Source organism: Diorhabda sublineata, chromosome 3, assembly GCF_026230105.1.
Source record: "Diorhabda sublineata isolate icDioSubl1.1 chromosome 3, icDioSubl1.1, whole genome shotgun sequence".
NCBI lineage: Eukaryota > Metazoa > Arthropoda > Insecta > Coleoptera > Chrysomelidae > Diorhabda > Diorhabda sublineata.
In genome coordinates this window covers 11,391,030-11,416,662 of record NC_079476.1, presented here as the reverse complement: position 1 = coordinate 11,416,662, position 25,633 = coordinate 11,391,030, and the positions used below count along the sequence as shown (strand labels likewise).

The window sequence follows — 25,633 nt, the reverse complement described above, 5'->3', positions numbered from 1 at the left end:
TGGAAAAGTATTTGCTCATATTTGCGCATAATTGAAAAACCGTCTCAATAGTAAATATGGAAAGGAGCGGAAAAACCACAGAAATTAGCCTGTTCATATACTGGAATATTGAAACCGCTTGGTTACACTATTCATAGAATGTCTTCAATCCAATTAGAATAAAATAATCAAAACAGTTCCATTATTCTACTATTCCTCTGATCCAGTCGTCGAAAAATTACGTACATTCTGTCTCCAAATTATATTAAGTAACTATATTATCTATTATTTTTTTTCAAATCTAGATGTAAAAATAAAATTACAGAATGTGGATACAATATGAGAAATGAATAAATAAATAATTGAAATGCATCTATTTCATTGTTTTCATTCTGATTAGACATCTTTCTCTAACTATTGATCTCATCATTCTCTAGAAAAATTATTTTCAATTTACCATTCTCATCATAATAATTTTTAGTGAAGTGTTTTATCTTAGAGAAATTGTGGAATCATGGTTTATAACAAATTTTGACTAAAACCTCTAATAATAGAAAATGGTTGATTTTGTTTCATAAGAGAAATCTTTGAATGAATGAATTATTATTGGTTAACGCTAATGGTAAATTAAATCAGCTGCATTCAGGACTAACGATTAATTTTTAATTATACGTAATACAGGTTGGAAAAAAATTAAACTGATCTAAAAGGATATTCTTATATCACGCATACTTCCAGGACCGGATTTGGTTAATAATAGGAATAGTATGGATTGATAATAATAAGAATATTGAAGAATTGATAGGGTAGACAGAATTTAAGGCTCTGCCTAGATGAAAAACAGCCAGTCCTTGTTCATTTCGGGGATAAAATTATGAAATTTTTTCTATTTATTTATTATTTCAATATCACATCTTCAATTTCAATAACATAAGCTTATAATGTTTGAAGCATAATTAGACAGATTTGTTCAAATTCCAATTCCAGGCATAGATTATTCGTTAATGGTTAATTCATATAATACCAATCTAAATAGTAGGCTGTCGGAATTATTACAGTCCGGACCTAATTTACCCTAGAGCACGCCTTCCTCTCCTTTTGTTTTGTTATTTCGCAAACTATTCGTGTGATATATTCAGGTGGAATAAGAAAAAAACTAAATCGTGCTGGGAGAAATATTTTAAACATTTAAAGGTTTAAGTATGCAAATTTATTTATATCGTTGCAGAATGACAGAAGAAAGTATTCAACTTGTAGCTTGTATACGTTTTTTATGTAATCTCTTATATGTTTTTTGGTTGATCATGAGGAGACAAGCAGAAAAACTTATATAACGATTACTATACCAATATATGAAGACCCTGTAAGAAGATTAGATAATTCGCATTAAAGGAAAAACTGACGACAAGTACGGTGGTTCGAGAAAAGTTGCTTGGAACGAATAAATTATTATAAAGACCCAGTGAAATGAGTAGGTATCGATTGAATGAAGAGCAAACAAAATTTGAGAAGGTTCAAGTACATAGTTTTTTTTGCATGAACTATCCTCAATGATCCAAATAGCTCGTTTATACAGAGTACGTGAAAAATTTGATGAACTGATAGACGAAAGAGAGAACATGCTCAAATATTCTTCTCCATAGTAATTATATGCGATCAATATGGAAAAGAAGATTGGTAGAATGTATTTCACAAATGAAATAGATAAGTTTGTAGTTTATGAAAAAACACAATCAATAGGAAATAAACAATAAGTTGTTCACAATCGATAACCACTATATATAGTATATATTTTCATATTTCCATCAATTATCATGCTTTACTAGCACAATTTTAATTAATGAAAGAGTAATATGTTATGATATACATTTGTTGCTTTGTATAAAATATATACAATGCCTATATTCAGTTTCAGTGATCATCATATAGACTCATGAGTCAAAAAAAATCAAGCTCAATGTTTAACAAAGTACTAAGGAGAGCGAGATTTATGGCAAATTGTTACCAAGCTGCCATTGAATATGGCCTCTGCGTTTAGTAGTGGTGTTAAGTTGAATTGATTTTTTTTTATATTCGCGAAAGAAAAGATGTCGAAGTTTAAAGAGCACTAGCAGCTTAAAACTTGATATTTTCAATGTGCTTATATCATATCTTAGTTGTACCATTCTGATAAGTAGACGAACGTGTATATGAATAACAACTGTGTAAAAGCCACACCGCATACTCTGTGTTGTCAGTATTTGGTTTTCATTTCAATCCACCTGCAAGTGGGAGATTGCAGTAAATTCATCAACTTGAGGAAAGAAGAAAGTTTATAATATCATAAATACTTCATTATTACATTCCAAGGCTTGATTTTGAAAAAGACATGTCACTACACATAATACTAATAGAAAAATTCATCTTATGTTTATAGTATATGAATTTATATTTTTTTATTTCCCAGGTTTAAATTAAGCGCTCAACCAGTGCTTCCACAATTCCCACATCAATTCTAAATTCAGTGAAGCAAAAGAAATATACAGGTTCCATTAAAAATAGAAAGTGATTCAATAAGCAAATTACGTGTTCGATTGAAACTAACTAAAACACTTCTATTTCATAATAAATATTTATTATTTCAGTATTTTTCCTTAAATGAGTGTGGAAATGATAATTTGTGCTGCTTTATATTACAACGTATATTAATTAATATTGAAAATTCTTCATTTAAGAAATTATCTTTCCATATTTATTTACCCTTCACTTGTTTTTGTTGTAAGTTGCAAATGACCTATCAATTTGATGTTTGTGCTGGTGTACCATTCAGAATTGACCATTGTACGTTGCTCTAATAGAACGGAGGCAACATGTTCAGTTAGTCTGATAGAAAAGGCGACTATTTGCTTCGATTGCTACATGCGCAAAAAACTTTTCTTCGATTTGAATCGTCTTAAAAGACCCATACAGTCGATTGTTGTTCATTTTCGGGTTCTATTCTAATGTTTTCGCAATATTGAATGTATGCGAGTGAAACAGCATCGATGTTCTATGGCACCATAGCCAATTTTGTACGACTTTCACAAAATTCATCCTGTAGCGAAGTGGGACCACAATTGAATAAGGAAATCTATAAAAATACAATGGCTTGAGTTGGTACTTCATCATCAAAAGTCGAAGCGAGTTAATCGGCAGACTGATGTTGGTTTATCCACCTCGAAAGTCATAGAAAATTATTGCAGAAATATGTTCGTGATTTCATTCCATTCTTTGGCCAAAATGAAAGTTTCAAGTATCTGTAAACAACTCAAATAGCACTCGTATGACGACACGTTCTGAGTACGTTCATCATTTAAAATTCCAAACTTTATGATGGGAATGTTAGGTTTGACGTATTGACATCAGTATTTCCATATCTCAAAACTTAAGTGAAGATTATCAATATCAAACGAAGCTTCTTAATATAAATCAAATTAAAATTTCCAAATTGGTGATTTGTTTCTCATTGTTAATATTTCCACAATATATCATGAAGGTTTCTTCATTTATATTGTCGGTTTGTTTCAAAGTAAATTATTTTTTACTAAACAAATAAAATCATTTTCAAATTATTTTCAATTTACTTGTATTTTAGTGTTCCACCCAAACGCGCTAACTTGAAGGCGACGGTATACTCACGATTGTGAATTTGAATGCAACTATATGCTGTATAAAACTATTACAAATAATGTGCAGGAGTTAAATTTCTTTTTGTAATGTGTTATTATGGAAGTTAGATTTAAAATTGGTTATTCATTCGACTTTTGTTTGTTAGTCATTTCGTTTGATTTATCATTTTTCTCAACGTTTCTATCTTGTTCACGTATCATATTAATATATTTTTAACATATAGGATAAGTAGTTAACTTAGGTTCCACTAAAGCCGACTGTATTGCTTCTTTAAACTCACGGAAACACTTAAATGATCATATTAACATGCAAACTAACAAGTATAACGTGTGAGGCGTGACAATTATTTACAAGTCGTTACTCATAAATATTTTCTAATCAATCGTTACATTCTCGCAATTTGTATATAGTCAAAGCAATCATTACCGTTACTGAAGGAGGTCTGATGTAAATCTATGTTTTTGAACGGTGTGTCATCGATATACAGAGTATGATTTTTACGACAATATGGTCAGTTGAAAAAGACATTCTACTAATTTTTTTATTTATAATATAGATATAGAAGTTTTTTAAACTATCCATTTAGTAGTGAATTTTGCAAATTTTGTAAAATCCCAGAACCAACCCGAATCCCCGATCGAGATAATGACTGCTAGTTTCTTAGATCTATTTCTAACAGATCCTAATCTGTACAACGAGACCGTACATGCACCACACGGAACATTCGATCACAAAATAATTTCAGCGGCATGTGAACTAGAAATCCACTCAGACCACGTAAAGTATGAAAGTATGTTTTCTTGAAATAATGTTTGCTCTAACTCCAATGACTCCAAGTAATCTTGGAAGGTATGGAGGCCTATATCGCTTATTTCTTAAAGGAATTTTCAGACAACGATCCATCATTCAATAAAAGTGCACAAGAACAGTCAACAACAAAAATGTTGCTTATCACAAATACCTGCCAGCAGTACATAGATGCTTGCAATGAACGATATAATGAGGGAGTGAAAACCAATTTCTCAATTGCCCAAATGGATAGAGGTAATTCTGGACTATGACAAAATCAGTCCGTCAATAAGTAAGTCAAAAATTCTACCACTGACAAGGAAATATGAGTCAATAGAAGTGACTGCCAAAAAAGTGCATATTTACTTCAAATTCAACTCTTGATTTGAGGAGAAAACTACTAACCTATCTGGAGTTGGTTCGTCGATGCCAGAAATAGAATTTCGACATCGAGATATGGCAAAAGGTATCAAAGGCTTGGACATCAATAATTCACTGGCCACGATGGAATACCACCAATGGTATACAAGAAATGCGCAGCTGAACTAACATGTTCTCCTATGCAAACTTTTTCTCTTTTCACCAAAAAAAGTAGAAAGACGGTTCTCAACAACTACTGTTTAATCGCTTTATTCCCTCCCATTGCCAAAGTCAAGAAGAACGTCCAAGCCGCTATAGATGGACACACCTCTGAAAGGTTTGAGGTCAACGCTGGTGTTTTCCAGGGAGTATCTGGTCACCTACTCTCTTTCTCCTTTATATAATACCCTGAGGATGCTTGCCGCCTCAATATATTTTTTATCATTTATAGCATTTCCGTTCTTATGATCTAATAATAATAATGATCTAATTCGATCTTGGGAAGAACAACTTTTTATTTCGCCGTCAGGTGCAAAAAGATTGAAAATTCACAATGCCTTACCCCCTGATATATATGGTTTACCAAAAATGTACAAACCTGACATCCCTATTCTACCGATTGTTTCAAGTATTCAAACTCCTCTCACCCCATTATCCAATTATTTGAAAATTATTTTGAAAAAAATTTTACATAAAAACAAATATATCAAAAATACATAGCACAATTGGTAATGGAAGATCTTGAGGAAACTGTCCTAAGCAAACTTATTGTTAATATTAGAATCAATTTTCTTGATGTCACATTATATAATATACGACAACTTGATCCTCAACATATTTAAACTTCAATTCGTGTCATCCTATCAGTGATAATAAGTTTGGCTGATAGATCTATCCAACTATCAGATCCTGAATTTATAGGCGTAGCTATTCAAAAAGCAAAAACTGCATTAAAAGAATATAATTATCGGAAAAAAATGATAAATAACATATTCAAGAAAAGGATAAACAGATACTACATGCAATTAAAAAACAAAACAGAAACAAAACATAAAATATTTTTCCTTACCATATGTACAAAGTCATAAAGGACATAATACATTATCCAAATATTTCACTAAATTAAAATCTAAAACACCAAAAAACAAAAGAAGTAATATTATATGTCAAATGCCTTGTACTAATTGTGACGATGTCTACATAGGGCAAACATCTCAGTATTTAGAAAATAGACTAAGAGGTCATCAATAGATCTGCATTAACGAACCATGAAATATTAAAAAAACATAAATTCAATTATAAAGATTCAAAAATTCTTGAAACGGAATCTAATACACGAAAAAGGGAATTTTAGAAATGGTTTAATTCATAAGAACGAAAAAACTATAAATGATAAAAAACACCTAAATAATTTAAGTAAAATTTATATCTCTATTTTGTAAATTGTAATAAAAGTACAAATAATTAATTGACTATTGCTATATATTTGAGATGTAAGGACTAGGGAAAAATTAATTTTTCTTATTAGAACAAAATTCTAGTTTGATTTTATTCTTATTTTGATTTTCATGATGAAGGTGATCTATGATATTTTGATAAAGACTAAAAGAAAAGTCCAAACGTCAATTTTAACTATCTTTCAGAAATTAATGTATCGTTTTAGATATTCTTATTATTTCATCACTTCCCCAACATCATACTAATATTTCGATGATATCAAATCTAAATAATGGTATTTCAATGATACGTTATTACTTACTAATCTAGATTCTCCTGGCGATAAAAATTAATGATATCCGCCGATGCTTACCTGAAAACAAAGTAAAGTAATTACAGCTTTGTACCACAAAAATTATAAATGAAATAATGACTTTGTCCAGAAACAATCACATAATAGAAAATCAGAGAAATGAAAAAAAAAATTAAATCCATTAAAAATTCCCAGATTCTTAATTTTATCGACTGGTATCGAAAATTAAGAAGTTCGGGAAGATATATTAATTACTATTATTCATATCCCCTACGTAACACTAAGTTAATTAAATGAAATAAATAAAAAATAAAAATTTCTAATGAAATATTACAAGAAAGGAACCTCAAAATACTTTTAATATTTTTAATAAAAACTTATATCTTATGAAACAAATTTTATATGAACATTTTCACATTAATATCGTCATAAGGCACCTTACGATATGTTCAATGTGTCTAACAAGAACGGCCTTCCTCTTTTTTTATTGTCAAAAAATTGTTTACAATTTGTAGACAATAACTTGTAAATAACTACAAAACAAACACAAAAATACATACCGAAATAAAATAAAAGCTGAATATAAAGTATACATACGAAGTATATCATACAATATTGAAAAATATTAATCTTAACCAGTGTGTAGGATGTTAAGAATGAAATATATAAAACCAGTTACGTTATAAACTTTCGAATTTTCAACCGACATAATATAAGAATTTCTGATAAACAGCACCTTACTATTTTCAGTAAAATCAAAGAAAAAACACCAACTAACGACTGTTTTTATAAAAAACATTTATTGCTCAAGATGATCAGTGTATTAATAACTAAATTCAAATAACAGTGTATGCTCATTCTATCCAAAAATTTACGTCATCCGTTTTGACCTCACCTTGCCTAATCTATGGATAATCGACTCCATTCATAACTATATAACCATATCTTACCTTATCTTACCTTAAATTGGAGGTATATTAATAACATAAAAACGTTGACAAAATACAAAGAACTCGATATTTATGTCTATCGTCATTTTAAATACTCTTTTGAATCATATGAATTAATTATCTTGAGCAATACCTTTAGAAACGACATATAATGATCAAGATGGTCAGTGTATTGTTAAAAAAATTGTATGTGTCAGCTCCGACGCACGACTGGAGTTTACTCCTTAAGTTCGATAGTCTAACCAGACGCAAAAAGAGTTTATTTAACTTAAAAAAGATTGGTTGATTGCCAGAATATTTTGGGCTTCCTTCATTAATTTTTTTTTAATCTGTAAGCTCGCTGTCTCTCGGCTGGGGTTTTTGGAAGTTTAGATTTTTTCCTAGTCAAAAAATATAAAAAAAAATTAGAAAATGTATAAATGCATAATTATAAAAATTTTAACCGACTTGATAAAAAATTGATAAAAAAGGTTTTTATGAACATTTTTTTTTAAATATTATTATTAATTTTTTATTTAAAATATAATATTATCTTAATAATTAACAAAAATGGTTATAAAAAGATAATTATGTCACTAAATCTTTTACATACAATAATAAATAGTACATGAAAATTATTTAAATAAGCTAAAAAATAACTTTTCGAAAGAAAATTATATAAAAACATTATTATAATGAAAAAATATTGTCGATTTTTCTGATAATATTATCGAATTATTGACTACATTTGTTAATATTTAAAAATTATCAATAAAATAAATCATAATAACGTGGAAGAATTTATAGACATCGACAAAAAAATTAATTTTTGGTAAGGTTAGAAATTTTCTATTTTATGTGGATACGCTCGATAATTCATATAGGGTTGATTATCTAATTTTATGTGTTATTTTCAAATATATATTTATATGAACTACATCGATAATTATTAAAATATTAAATAAATACAAATTGCACATGCTCATACATATAATACATGAATTATAACGTACCTTGCAACCACGTGTTTGTTAGATATTCCGGCAATATCACCTACACCTCTTTCTGCCATAGTTATTTGAAAATACTTTCATTTAGCGGAATACAATGATAATAAAACTTCACAATGACAGCAATATAAGTATGTTGACACTGACAAATTAGATAGATAGATTTTACTCCACACATTTTTCTCATACCGGGCCCCTTATATATGCAAATCGATTCTTAAGGAGTAAACTCCAAAAATTTATTTGAATGAAATTATTATAATCTACGAGATTCATTCACCTAATATAGCCTAACCTTTGAAAATGCAACATATTCATTCATTAATACGCATTCATAAGCTATTATACGAAAATTCGTTATTATTTATAACAACCTAACCAAATCTATGAAGATTTTATCGGTTCTTAAACAGAATTTCTATGAAAGGAGATCTAAAATCAAGATAATTTATCAACAAAACATAAATATGTATATATAAATATGGATAGTAGTTGCTGACTAGTTAGAATTTTTCTAAATAACTTTTCCAAGCTTTATGTGAATTACATGCGAAATAAAAATAATGACGGTTAAACAAGTAAAAGCATTGATATATAAAATTTATTTCATTTATATTAAACTAATGGAAATTTATTTGATAATTGATAATTTATATTTAAAATTTGCTGATGACAGAATTTCATTGTGATAAAATTAGACTGCAATAACTGAGCTTCAGAAGTATAAACTACATGTGCTTGACACAGATAAGGAATTGATTCTGTCCACTGGCAACCAAGAGAGGAGAGAATCACCAATTGCTGACACTCAGTTGTTAGGAAACAATTTATGGAAGCTTCATTTATCTGTATTAATCGATTTGGTTAGTAATTTAGTCACTTTCATCCAGAAAGTTGATTGCCATATTTCAATAACTGAGTACGAAAATATTAGTGGGTTGAAAGTATATTGGACATTGGATATTTTCCAGGAACTGATTTCCAGGAAATTGATCTCCGACAAATCGTTAACGAGATGTTGGAAATGTGATCATTACCCAGAGGCCAGCAAGACCATTGGCAGATCGCTTCCGGATCAGATTCCCACAAGAATGGTGGTTTATCAACTCACTGATCAGTTTAAACCGAACACCAATAAGCATGAGATGCTCGTTCAGTTGAGGTATGCTAAGGAGACTCCCTAATAGCACATTGCAGATCAATTGATTACCTCATCAACAACCATTATCGAATCAAAAATGAGGCCAGTGAACGTCATTTACAACCTAGTCATTCAACCTTAAGTTGTGTTCAAGTTTTTATATTTGCAATTGTCGATTTGTGCGCTATAGGCAAATTGACACTGGACTTCATAAAGCCTACATGCAGAAATTCGTCACGGCTAGTGAAACTGCGGCCTTAGACATAACCGATAAAGAATATATTAAGATCGGACTAGCACGCTGTATAGCCGAAAAGCGGTTTACAATGCAAAGATGCGCGAGAAACTGGTCCTATGAACACAACAAGAAATTCTGCTCTGGTCCAGATATTTGAAAAACAACTGTCACCGGTGCGTCACAGCAGGATACACTGTCTACAACTCTACTGAAGCAGAAACTTGTCAAATCTATGAAAAAGGCTATATCATATAGACTATTAACGTCCGATCTCAAAAAAGCCTTCAAAAGGGCAAGACAAAGGCCTCAAGAAATAAAGTCCAACGTCAAAGAAACGATTACTCTACCAAATGAATCAAACGGTAAATAAAAAATCAGTACGAAGACTACAATGATCCAGTTATGAAGAAACTATCGGAAGAGCCAAGCACAGCATGGGATAGGGCTGAACTTATTTACTTTGTACTTTTATTTATAAATTCAACTATGTATTTATACTTATAGTTTTATTTTTACCCTTATATTATTTATATCTGCATTCTATCTTTACATTGTATATCCTTACATCTCTAACTTCATATCTTTATAAATTTAACTATATATTTATATTTACACTTTTATTTTTACACTCATATGTTATATTTCCACTCTATATATTATTACAGCTTTATATCTTTATATTTTTTATATTTCTACAATTTTATCTCTTTATACATCTTTATATATTTATACTTTATGCACTATACTATGTGGCAATTTACTTTACACCACGTATAGCAAAAATTCTTAATAGAGAATAAAAAATTACGATATTCAAGTGAACTTACGAAGAGCGGAAGTAGCGCATGATTCAATGAATGTGGTTGCGAATGATTTGAATGCCGACTTGTTGTTTCTGAGCCGAACAAGAAAATAGCGAAGAATGAAAGATGGATAATTGATAACAGAGCGGACGTAGGGTTATATGTTAGGAACAGAAAATGTGGAATCACAGGATCGAAGGTATACAAAGGATTAGTGGTAGTAAGGATGGGTCCTATTTCGGTCATAGATTGCTACCTTTCATCAAATATTGATCTGTAGAATACAATAACACAGTAAACGAAGTTTTCGATGCCTCCCACCATGAGGGACACGCCATCCTCATTCTTGGAGATAAAAACACGAAGTCACCGCAATGGGGCTAGCCTGTGGAAGACAACAGGGGAGGGTTCTGGGCCGAACATATAGCATAAAGCAATCTGGCGGAGCATAACGACGGCACCCCTATCTTTGAAAGAAGAGGCGGAGAGGGCCATATTGATGTGACGTTCAGTACCTAACACTTAGCTAGAAAGGTGACATAATGGAAGGTTCTGGATGAACAAGTATTTACCTTATACGAGTATTACCTTCAAGATTGAATGCGGGGACAGGTCGTACACCCCTGTACGAAAGCAGGAAGTGGACGACCTGAAGGTAAGAGAGGAAATTTGTAAGACAGAGAGATGTAAATATGTAGACGATCTTGACAGAAAAAAACTGTCCTAAATGGCAAAAAAAACCAGATTGGTCTTAAAATGAAAGAGCAGTAAGCCTATGGAAGACCTGTCTTCGTACAGACCCTTGTGTATACTGGGCTGCGTGGGTAAGTTGTTCGAGCGCCCTATAAAAACCCGATTGGAGGCCGAACTGGAAAATCTAGGAGGAATCTCGAATCTCCACTTCGGGTTACGAAAAAGTAGGTCGACTATTGATGTCGTGCGCTGGGTGAAAGAACAGATAGAGAGAACGAGAAAACCATGGAGAGCTGCTATAGGAATAGATGTGAAGAATGCTTTTCGCACGGCATCATGGTCAATGATGACGACCTAAAACGTATGGGAATATCAGTATACCTGATAAACATCATTAAGTCATACCTGAGTGAAAGAAGGGTAGAGTTAGTTATTGTATGATGGAGTACTCAGGATCAGAATGAGAGGCAAAATCAGGAATATAGCATTCGCAGATGATCTGCTTATATCCCTGGAGAATGAAAATTCGTATGGTTTAATGGATAAACGGAAGAATGGGATCAAGAAAGTATATAGATAGATGGAATTAAATGGACAAGAGATTGCAAGACAGAAGCCTGAGGTGATCGTATTGAAAGGGAGCAGATACAAAAGACAACGTGTGAGATTTGAGATCAGTGACACAGTAACAGTACCAGTCAGATGCATGAAGAATTTAGGTATAATGTTGAACAGAAGCTGAATTTCACAGACCATGTGAGAGAGTGTGTGAGGGAGGCCGAAAGTAGGGTCGCCATGCATGGCAAATTCCTCCTAAACGTGGGAAGCCCCAACAGCGAGAAAAGGCAGATCCTATTAAGCGTCGTACACTCAATTCTGTTGAGTGGAGCACCCGTATAAAAAGGAATGATGAGATACGAGAGAGAGAAACAGGTTATGACCGGGGCGATTCCGGTACATATGCTGGAGAAAAGAAGGCTGTTATATAAAAGCGGAGAAGGACACCTCTCTGGAACAAAGAAAACCCAATGAACAAAAAGAGTGATTGGAGACGAAATAGTATGGGGGATTTGTGGCTTCAGAAGTATCAACTATTATATTACCAAGTACCTTACTGGCAACGGGAGTTTTGGAGTGTATCTTAAATGTATAGGTAACAGGAAGAACGAAAGCTGTATGTATTACAAAAGAGATGACGCAGAACACACAGTTTTCCTATGAGATTCCAGAATGCAAGGGCCAGACTCAGTGTACTGTTAAATAGATTAATGATTGAACCGGACAACATAATCCAAATTATGTTGTCCCGAAGGATGCATACAGATATGTAAGCGACATAATACTAAAAATTACTAGAAGCAAGGAGATGGATGAGAAAGGACCAGAACAGAGTAAGTGGAAAAATGAATATATATATATATATATATATATATATATATATATATATATACAAAATTAGTTTGAGGTTTGAGTTATCAACTAATGGATTAGAAGGATATCCAAATTTTTATTGTGGAAAAAGCAATAAGAAATTTTATGTTGTTATTTGTTGTACCAAATTCACTTTCACAGAATACTTGTGGAACCTGACCTAGACGGTTTTCTATCCCAATATATCACAATGGTATAATACAACGTACAGATTATCCTTGAGTTCAGAAATTGAACAGTCTGTTACTTTGTGGTGAATTGGATGTGAGGATCATAACTATTTAACCTGTATGGGATTTCAACGATAATATCATCAGCACACTTTTCAATAAAAAAGGAGTTAGAAGTTTAAAAAAATTGCAGACAATTCTAAATTGTTGCCAACCTCAATACCTCTAGTTTAATATGTACCGTATGGATCACCATAGTATACTTTTTAATATGTATTCAAAGCTGTGGAATAACTATGTATTCATAATCATATAAAATATAAACATTGTATACATAGAAAGAAAAACATAGTATAAAAACGAAGAAAAAATGGGATATACTCATACACACATCGAGAAATGTGGCATAACAAATTTTATAGGAAATATTCATCTGACTCAAAAAGCCGCCTTCAAAATAACAATAGACATAAATATTGATTTTGTTGCTATTCCTTTGTTCTTTTGGAATTGAAAGTAAGGTTAGGTTTCTTTAGGTTGTTTCAAATGACGTTGAGTTTTCATAGGTTTGTTATATTGCGTTATGTCGTAATTCTGGATCATATTATCTAGTTCTTCTCTAATTGTGGCTTATTCCAAATTTTTCTCTATACACACATGGCTATATTCACTAAAATGCTCATTATTGTTTCTCTATTTGTTTCTCTAACATTTTATTTGTTTTTCTTAATCAATATTTGTCTTCTCCAGTCCATTTCTTTATTATTTTAATCAACTCAAAACATCATATATGAGTTATCAATATTTTTTCAGAGTAATTGTCGATGGAATTAAATATCTCACTTTTCTATTTTACTCATTATGATATTGAAAAAATCGTGAAGCTCTATTTTTGTCTTACATCACTCTCTCCGTAATATAATGTCAAATGTCCAATATCATACTCGATTTTTTCTTATTAGTAACATAAGAATTCGACTCACCATTTTCTTAATAATCGTTATTAACAATACTTTTTGTATAATAAATTTCTACTAGAGCTCTGTCGGCTGCGATTGTTAGCCGGCTCTAAATTATTTCATAGCTTCGAGCCGTCGATGTTTCATATTGTGTAATAATTTAACAAACCAGGAGGATTTCTTAGCATTATATACCTTTAGGCTGCGGCCAACCATCAAAATGCAAAGCGGGTGCTTTTTATAAAATATTTTTCGCCTTTGATTAGAGAAATAATTTGTTACACTAGTAACACGAAAAAATAATTTTTTATCAGTTCATTTAGCTAGCAATGAATATGGCCGTTCTGCAGATATTCGAGTCTATGTGTTAGTATACTCATTACTTCTCAATAAAATTTATTGTTTTGTAATGAAAATGAAGAATTTTAATAGGGAAAAGGATGATTAGAATAGCACTAACAGAAGGAAAACCAAATGATATATATAATAGAAATCCTTGAAATGGAATTATGGATATAAATTTAGAACATCTGCTGAATGGAGCATCACTTTTAAACGACATTTAACTACTAATGAGTTCTAACCATCACGAAAAGCTCAAAGAAGTAGTTACCAATAGGGAATTAACGCTACAAGGAAGAAACGTTGCCTTAGAATACGATAATGTTGATGCTAAACATACATTATAAAATTATATCTTGTCAAAACATACATAGATAAATTTCAATAAAATATAGTTTGACACAGACAATAAAAGAACTGATTGATCTGAATCCAAAGTTAACCTATAATTTTTTTTTCGGAATGTAAATTCAAATATCCTACAAATGTTCTGCCTCGATCCTCCGGCAAAATTTCAACTATTCACTTCACATCTTGCTCAATAACTACTATTTATGCAACCAACAATACTTATACTGCTTGAGTTTTAGGTATTACAAGGTCAAAACGTAATAAGAAGTGTTCTAAAGCGAATCCCAAGAAAAATTACTGAAAATTATGTTTGAACATCATCTCATTTAATTGTGAAGCTTCCCTTGTGACCAATTCTTCATATATTTATACATAGTATTCCAATAGTGATTTTAGTGGTATAGGTTTATGCATTACACATATTTAAATATGTTAATATTTTTCTAGTTCTAACATCTGATGAATGATAGATAAACCAAATGTACCAAATAGATGTACCAAAATACGTCATATTTCGAATTATCCTGCTGTATCAAGAATCAACATTTAATAGCTATACATCATTCAAATTGATGGTATTGCCTTCTAAATGAATATATATTTTTTAAACTGACACGAATATGTCTTAATATTTATTATTATTATTCCAATAACCATTGTATGAATATTATTCTTATGAAAATCAGAACCTTAGTAAGAAACTGTTAATTTAAACTCTCCCTATTCTTCCATTTTAAACCGGATATCAAAAATAAATCAAACTTTCGACACCACGGGCATTACACTCCGAATACCTCTACGCACCGAAATCGTTTCGTCTCAAAACTTTTAATATTTAATTTCACAGTTGAGCGGCAAACTTAACATTCAAGATCCACCCTTCTCTCGACAAATGATGAAAGTCATCCTTATAGGGGTTATGAGAACAATAAATTCTTAGAATTTCACACTATCAACGTAAACGGAATTTGAAATATAGTCTTGTGAAAATGCTCAGACATATATCCCTACAGATTTCTCATGACAATGAATTTTGAAAAGTGGATTGTGGATTTTTAGACGTTTATGCCAATCTCATTAAAGAAGACAATGTGGAAGTGTTCCGTTCTCAAAAATAATTTATGACCAAATTTTTATTGTTTGTCTACTTTCAAAAAATGAACTGTTTTTAAACATCTTGTAGATATTTGCATTACGGTTTTATTTAAGAAATTGGTAACAAATAATTTAATAATAGAAATTCCAAATTATTCAACCAATGACTAAGCTGAATATACTGTGTTGCTATTTGAATTGGAAATCTCACATTTTGTCCGAAGGAAATATTTGGGAGACAAAAACCGAGTCACGTCAAACAGTAAAGACATTTTTGTTTTTATTGCGAATAACCATAGTTATGATGACATTATGATGATGTCAACTATTGTTTTCAATTTCTGAAATAAGTTTCTCAATGTTCTAAAAATTTCAAAATGAGTAAAACAGTTTGAAATAACGTTCAAATTTTCGTAACAGAACCAAAAGTAATACTTATTTGTATAAAAACGAATACATTTTGATATGAGGGAACTGAATGGGCTTCTATAATCCTGTAAGGATTTGTAAATGTCTAGTATCAATCGCACTAATTAGAGAAAGCGTAGGTCCACGTAAAAAAACCATAATTCTAACCAAATACAGATTAAGGTTACACTAGTACATCACTTGCTCACAAAAGTCTATTCTACCGTCAGTCTTTTTAAATTCTTGGACGAAATTTGTTCTACAAGGGTGTAATTTATGATTTGCATGTGATTCATTACTAAATGTTGACTGATATCTTGAATGGAGACTAAAGTTCTAAACCTTACCTCATGTATCCATTATAATGTTTGAATGTGTACCACCAGATAATTTTTTTGGAGAAAACTGGACTGATTAAATTTTGTTATAAGAAAAACCCATCTTAATTTCATACGAGCAATCAATTCCTTAAGTTTTTCGTATGAATTTAGAAATACCCTGTATGTCTATAAAAATTTTTCATAACCGTACTTATGGTATTTCAGGAATTTTTACACAATTCAAATAGAATGATATGCTGCTTAAAGAAGTTAACATATTCTCAAATAAATTCAGTTTCATAAAACAAAATTTTTATACATATATCCATATATGCGAAACATCCGTTATGTTAGGTAATAAAATCAAACAGCGGTAAAAATGTGCCAGTTTCCATTAACATTTCAACATCTGAAGCAACGATGCAAAAGTAAATCAGATTCAGCATAATTCCAGATTCGCTTTAAATATGATCCACATAAAACTTTGCCACATCAAATAACGACATTTATCTCATGTTGACACGTAAATCTGAAAAGGCAATAGACGCTTTTCGCTAGCATTACATCCCCTTTCTTCCCTACTCCCATTGAAAATAATGATATCCTACAGTCATAATTCCAAGCAATGGCAGTGTTGTGCGAATAGAGCAAATATGGGATTTGAAGAATTGATTACTATGAATCAAAAACAAAGATGAGAATTTTCCATTTTTCTAGTAAGCACAGTTTGTCCTATCAATGATGTAGACACAATATTGTAGACATAAATAGTTTACATTCAGTCTCTAAGACGATAACGCCCGTCAGATGGTGTAATTGTGAATGTTGGTGTAGTGTAAGCAGTAAACAGTACGAATATTACGAACAGTGCAAAAAATTCCAGCTCCAAACTTTGCCAAACCAAAAATATATTATAATTCACCTCAGGCATCTGATATCGAAATGCACACATAGACAGGTAAATTGATTGATGGTGGCAATATACATAATGATGTAGGAGTCAATTTCAAACATGATAAAACAAATACACTGAAATCAACTTTATAACAGAAAGAACCAATTTGTAGATATGAAATCACTTTCAGGTTATTATTAGTATAAATCATAAAACCACTTTGTAGCACTGCTGAAAATGGGAGAATTATATTTTAATGCAGTACTACTACTACACAAGAATGCTGTTTTGCAAGAAAATTTTGGATGAGCGTTGGATATAAGTCATCCAAATCGACAACTAGATAGCATCCAAGATTTACGACAGAAAGCTCAATAACCTCGGGTAAATCGTTACAGAGCTTTCAGTTTTATCCAATATTGTATTCCAAATGAAATTAATTTTACTTATTATTTTCTCACTAAATCTATCAGATTCATTATAACTCTACAACCGAAACCCTATTTATACTCACCTAACCAAGCCACTGAAAATATCCAGAGAGCAGCAAAACGACAGCAAGGCAGGAGGTAGTAAAAAACCAAATTTCCTCCCCCGACAAATTGAATCTCATTTTTTAGAGTTTTTATCTTATTTTACGCTTCGCTCTCGTGTAACGTGATTACGAGACTCTTGCAAATATTGTCGGGTAATAATTGAGAGTCGTTTTGGCGACAAATGCAGATTATCGTTCCGAATTTATACACGTACAGCATGTTTAGTTGTCAGTAGTGAAAAATGCCAAACGTGCAGAAATTGTTTCAAATATGAATAAAGTTCGAACTTATGGTAATAAAAATAAGTCAGCACTTTGTAAAGATAGAATTCAATGGAATTTTTCTATTCCGTTTTGTATCTACAAGTAGTTAAAAAAATAGTAATAATAAATTCTATCATCCAGCTTTCCACAATTTCGAGTGTAATTTGAATCAAGTCCGAGTTAACGGTAATAAAAAAGGAGTTATCATACTATAAAGACTGAGTTCAACGTAATTTCTCTTTTCAGTTTTTTATTGTAAAGTAGTAGTCTAAGATCTGGGATTAGAAAAATATACCCTCATCTGTTAATTAGATGAAAAAAAATTTTTATGGACTGATTTCAATAATATGAATTTATAAAAACAACCTCTTCCACCATAAATCTGCTGCAAGTAATAATAATTAATTAATTAACAACTAATTTATTGATAATTTTTACCTTCACTTGTTAATTACATGCAGTGAGCTAAAACCGTAGGTACCCATCTCTATGATTGCTATATACTTTCCTGCAGCCAGGTGGGAAAAGGTAGATAAATGTAGATTATTTCCCTCAAAATGAGTGTTTGGTCCAATAAACAAAACCTGAAAATTCCACTTTTATTGGAAAAAAAGGAAAATTGCAATTCAAGTGATGAAACTTAAGTTTTAACTAGTCATATTTTAAAAAACTGCAGCTACCTACCAGATCCCTGGTTTGGCAAATTGAAAATAATTTGCATTTAGATACATTGAAAATTGTGTTACTAATGCAAATCAAGGACATTTCTGTAGACCGGCTACACCCTGTTTTTAAACTAGGAGGACTGATTTGAATTCAAGTTGATAATTCTGATTGGTCAAATCGCCACCTGTTTTACACAGCACTTTTGATTTTGATTGACAATTGTATAAATTGTGAACACTGTTATTTTTTGAGTTCTTGTTACTGTTATATTAAAATATAAAACAGATCTTTTCAAGACAAACTTAAAAATGGACTCGAAGTACTAGCAGACATTCGAATCCCAAAAAAGCAGCTCTGTAATTTTAGGCCACTTATCGTCTACAGAGAAGAAACACATTGTGAATTTGTATAAACAAATTTCAGATGATGAACTAGAGACAAAGTTGACTGCTATTGTGTTTAAAATTGTAAAAACGTTGGTAAGTTATCGAAAATAGCACTTTTATATAAAATTAAGGATACAAATGCATTTTTTAGGAGTTGATAGATCGAATGTGTTTCGAATTATTACAGAATATAGAACTATTGGAATAATCATCTCTTCTAACCATCGTTGAGGTCGTCCAGGAAATGTAGAAAACTTTTCTTGTTCATCATTACATAAATTTATGAATATAAATAAATTTCAAGTAAACAACAAATTATACTAATTTTCATATCGTTTACATTTTTTTAGATACTTGAAAAAATATAGAAAGGGAACCAAATTGTAAGACAGAGAAGAAATTACCTAAGATGCATTGAACAGTAGAGGGAACAGAGACCCATTTATTACCTTGATGAAACTTGGCTAAATGGAGGTCATACAGTTACCAAAAATCCATCTGGAAAAGGCAAACGTTTAATAACGTTGTGTGCATGGATTTGTTAAAGATGCATTGTTATATTATATTTGAAAGTAAAAAACTGAAGATATGGTTAGGTTACAACAATATCTACATTAAAAAAAGATATGCAAATTGGTTACAATATAAAATACAATTTGATATATATATATATATATATATATATATATATATATATATATATATATATATATATGGTTCGATCTGAACTCATATATTATTAAATAGCATAAAAAAATTCATATATTATCGATGAAATGGGACAATAAAATAATGAAATTGTACTGCCTCCATATCATTGTGAATTCAACCCTATAGAATTTATTTGGGCTCAAGTAAAAAATGAAGTGGCAGCCAAAAATACTAATTTCAAACTAAGAGCTGTAAAGGCTTGGGATATATGACAAGCTTTCACTGGCAAAATTGTGTTGCACATGTCATAAAAAATGAAGATGAAATGTTCAAGACAGATCGGATTGTGAATCTAAATTACGTAAATAGTTTATAACATATTTGATAGGTTATCTATTGAAAAATAGGTCTTTTTCATACCATTTGGAAATTTCCTGTTCTATACAAGTACCTACCTAATATTTCTATGAATTATTCCAAATAAGAAATCTATGGGAGAAGTGATGAGCAATACATTATTCTGCAAAGTGTGTCACATACAGATATATTTGATTGTACTTGCAATGTAACATTTTCTAATACTTCATCCTCAACCAATTTTTTATTCAACTGATTATAATTTGCTATTCAACTTTTCGAAAAACAAATGTCCTCTGCACTCTGCAATTTTCGTCTATTGTGATTTCTTCATTCTGAATTATTTACATTTGATCAGAAACGACTTATATCTTATCATTGTTCTAAAATTTGTTTCAAGGCTTCATATGTCACCAAATTTGACAACTATTATCAACCTTTTCATAAATATAGTCACCGACCTTGAAATTAATTGCGCTCTTTTAGCTTGTGTCTATTAGGATAGGACTTTCTTAGTGGTTTTAAGTGGTGAGTATAGCCGACTCGGCTATTTCAATCTTACATTTCTTCATAAATTTCTCACCTCATTTAATATCTGTTGAAATAATTCGTTGGAATAATAAAATAGCTTTTTGTTACTTTTACAGTTGTATTTTAACAAGACACAATGCTAACAACCCAAATTGAAATTGGAGACTCTATCAAGTCGACAATTAAACAATTTTTTGTAAGTGTGGGATATCTTCTTAACACAATAATAAATAGCGCTACATGTATTATTCACATATTTAAATATGAAATTAGAAGATTTACCTAATGACAACAGTGACTACTAAAAATACTAAATAATTTTCAATATCGTGATCCTCAAATAAATTCAATGTGAAGAAAGATTAATTGTAACTGCTGAGTCTTTTAGCATTGCTACACTATTTCCATTATATTATTGTGGTTAGCTAGTTATTAATTGGTCAAAAAAAAACTCTTTGCTGTTCAAATTTCATGCACAACCAGGAGAATGAAGAATAAGGAAATAAAATTGAACAATATAAATCTTTTTTTATTGTACCAATCTCCTGCAGAGAGTATTCTCTCCTATGGTAGTAATAACATTAAGCAAAATAAAGGACAAGACATACATTTGATAAGATTTTTAATAAAATTCTGCGGACGATGGTTCAAATAATTCGTCTATATATCACAAGAAAACCTGAGAAGCGATGGAATACATGTCTCTGTAGATCTATAGACCTTCTTTAAATCATCTTACACTTTGGATTTGTATCTGGACTACAAACAATCTGAATTTAATCTGTCATCCTTCCCATTAAGTTGATATGACCATTTATCCTACTAGTAAATTATAATCGATTACCGGATCTTTTGTTTGAAGTGTCATTATTCAGCAGACAAAATCGTGTGTAATTTTGTTTCAAAACAATCCAAATTCTAACATTAGATCATCATAAACTCGCTGCTATTTCCTAACAGTTTTTCATTTTCCATATTTTCATTTCTCACTTTATTTAATTGTTTCTGTATAGAGCAACCAACAACAATAATGAAATATGACTGGAAGAATACATACAATGAAATATAAGAAACTCTTTTAAAATGGATAGAAACTCTAAAAAGAAATATAAATAATAATTAGAGACGAAGATCCACAATCTGCCACCAAAATTAATCAGCATAAGGTTTATGATACTAATTTACTTTAAAATAATAATCCTCAATTAATTCCGTTCTCTCCAACAAAAACGTTTCCAATTTATTTTATATCTATTTGTTGTGCTACCCTCATGTCCGCAAATTTTAGCAGGGTTACTCAACAAACTCGGCCGCTTTTAATTTCATAATTTGCATATGAAAGTGGCAACGCATCCACCCGTGCGTTTATAGCGCCACATACTATGAAACAATATCTGGCGTAATAATAGGAACCAGTAAGGTAATAAAGGTTTTGCATAACGAGGTGTTCTATATGACCATTTTATAGACAAGCATCAGAAAATTTTGTTATCATTGGCGTGTTAATGGAATATTAAATGGAACCGATACAAATTATGTATACACGCAGAAAAATACATATAATGTGAACCTATATAATCAAAGAAATTTGATGTTCAACTGAAAATTAGAAACGGCTTTTTACGAATTTCTCATTTTTCAGATATTTTGCACATGTATATTCTCTAAAATGGAACTAATTGTTACTTTCTATAAAAATAATGACATTGGAAAACCAGGTGTACATATAGGTAGTTTATTAAATAAATATTGGAATACAATTTGTTTCAAATAACAACTACTGTACTTGTAAGTGTTAGTAACTTATAATTTATTGCAACACAAATTAGTTCTTTGAATGTTCGTAAGAACAAATAGATAGTTAAAGAAATTCAGTTTTTATCAATGTTAATGATGGAGTGGACTAACTGCACAAGCCTAGAAAAACTATCACCTCTTCCGAACTACCTTTATTCTATCAATCCTCCACCAACAAGATCAAGATGGCAATGACAAAGATAAACAAACTCCTTCGTGGCAGCAAGTTCCTAACCGAAAAAGAAAACGCATAAAATACAAAGAAATAATAATAATGAACAATCTACCAAAAACCTACAATAGGTTCCAGGTTCTTACAGAGAAAGAGAGAAATCAAACATCTACCCAGAATAAACCAAACAACAGCGAACATTCTCGACCCCTACCAATATTTGTCTACGGTATTCCAAACTTCAAAGTCATGACAAATAACTTCGCTGAGGTTTTGGAAGATGAAATATATGTCACCAAAGCAGAATACAATAATATAGTTAAAATAAATACCCACACAATTGAAGGATACAGGAAACTAATTAGTCATCTATAAGAAAGCAACATTATACACCACACATACCAGCCAAACAAGAAAGATCATATTATAGAGTCGTACTTCGAGATCTTCACCACTCTATTCGGACCGAAGAAATCAAAACAGAACTCGGAAAACAGGGACATGAAGTGAGAAATATCATGAATATAAAGCACAGGGTGAGTAAGGAACCATTACCGATGTTCTTTGTTTAGAGCCAAACGAAAACAATAAAGAAATATACGACATAGGGAAACTGATCAATACTAACATCAGAATAGAAACACCCATAATTAAAAATAATATATTCCAGTGTACACGCTGTCAGGCTTATGACGCTCTAAATCATATTGTTATAAATCGTATAACTATACCAAATGTGGAGAGCAGCACGACAGCAAGACGTGTGATACATCAAGAAACACTCCTGCGCCCTCTGTAGCAGGAACCCTCCGGCCAACTATAAAGGATGTTCAGTCTACAAAGACCTACGAGCAAAAAGCTACCTGAATCAACAAACAATATACAATCTCGGAGAGAAAATGTAATACCTAGCTCCATGCCGTCCCAACAAACCATACAAATATCCCATCAGAATATACCCCCTCAGAAGATACCCACTCGCTCGTATGCTACAGCAGTAAACAACATAAACAACGACTTAACCAATAAGATTACTAATTTTCTTGAAGAGTTCAAAACAATGTTTGACAGTTGATCAATCAATATAGCATGATACTCAACATGCTTACCACCGTCATTAATAAATTAGCAAAGTAATGGCGCCTCCGGATGCTATAAGAATTGGTGTTTGGAACGTCAACGGGATAAAGAACCACATAAATGCCAAACACACTTCCTGGGGATCAAGATTAATCACTCTAAAAGTAAGAAATTTGATGCATACACCATACAGCTATTGAACCTAAAAACTTCATCAACTGCACGACCTATTATTATCATATTGAAAGCGATTTAGGTTTAGATTCAGATCACACAGCTATTTTAATAACACTAAGTGCAAACTAACGAAAATATCGCTTCCAAAATTATATAACAAGAAGTCGACGAAGCTGTGGAATACTTGTCAAATATTATAAAAGAGCATCCTGGAAATCACGACAATAAAAAAGGAAACAGTTAAAATACACAATATTCTCCTGAACATAAGGCAACTAGTTAGTGAGAAAAGGAAAGCCAGAAGAAAATTGCAAGCAACCAGGAATCCTGGTGATAAGACAATTCTGAACACATTAATCCATCGAAAGAAAAGCTCCTCAAGTCAAAACATAAACGATAACTTATCGTCACAACATAAATACACTATGGAAAGCTAATAGAAAATTGAAGAGACCCACTGCGTCAATCCCACCTTTAAGATAACCCGATGGAAACTGGGCTCGCACAAATGATAAAAAAAGCAATACGTTTGCAGAGCACTTAGATAAAGTTTTCACCTCACCTCCATCAAATCATCCAATAATAGATGTCGAAGTAGAAACCTACTTAGAATCTATCAACCAACTATCACCTCCCCTATCAGAAGTGTACAGATAAATTCAGTTGTTAAGCCCATACAAAGCTCCAGGATATGATCTCATCACCGGGAAAGTATTGAAACATCTTTCAAGGAAAGCCATAGTACTAACCACCACAATATGAATTCAGAGAACAATACTCGACAATTCAACAGACTCATAGATTAGTCAACAATATCAAGCAAGCACTAGAACAAAAGGAATCATGTGCTTCAACATTTTTATACATACAACAGGCCTTCGACAAAGTATCATACCAAGTAATAATATAGATATAAGTAAAATCAGGGGTTCCCCAAGGAAGTGTCGTTGGCCCTTATCTCTACCTTATGTATATTGCTGATATTCCAACTGCCGACGATACTCTAATCGCAGATGATACTGCAATAAGGTCTTCAGATACAGAGCCTACAAGAGCATCAGAAAAGCTACAATACTACCTAAATGTTCTACAAGAATGGCTACATCAGTGGAGAATGAAACTCAACACTAACAAATCCACACACATCACGTTCATCACAAAACGAGGTGTCTGTCCGCAAGTAACTATTAACGATATGCGGATTCCTGTGAAAACAGAAATCAAATACCTCGGACTACACTTGGACCAAAAGTTAACTTGGAAGAAACTCATACAAGTTAAAAAAACACAACTAAAGCTAACACTTCAAAATATGAACTGGCTAATCGGCAGACGATTGCAGTTAACAATGGAAAATAAGATACTAATGTACAAAATCATCCTAAAAACCAATATGGACATATGGAATAGAGCTATGTGGTTGCAGTAAACCATCGAACACCAAGATACTGCAAACTTTTCAATCTAAAATACTTCGCTTAATAGCTAATACTCCATGATTTATAAGCAACCACACATTACACACCGACCTCTGTATTCCAACAATCAATGAAGTTATTCAGACATCAGCGATAGGAAACAAAAACCGCAACGAAAACGACCAAAATCCACTAATATCCAAGCTTTACACTGATCCAATGGAACAGAGAAGATTGAAAAAGACGCTGGCCAGAAGACCTCATAGAGTGATCTACGGAGACCCATCA

The 25,633-nt window shown here is 31.5% G+C and overlaps 1 protein-coding gene across 1 annotated transcript in view; it reads right to left on the bottom strand.

The window, feature by feature from the left end:
• LOC130440964 (protein prickle-like) overlaps window positions 1-25,633 on the bottom strand; it is a 332,550-nt gene that overhangs the window by 268,590 nt on the left and 38,327 nt on the right. The window contains exon 2 of the mRNA XM_056774382.1: window positions 6,536-6,586. The gene's annotated coding sequence lies outside the window, so the exon portion shown is untranslated. The remainder of the gene's footprint in view (window positions 1-6,535; window positions 6,587-25,633) is intronic.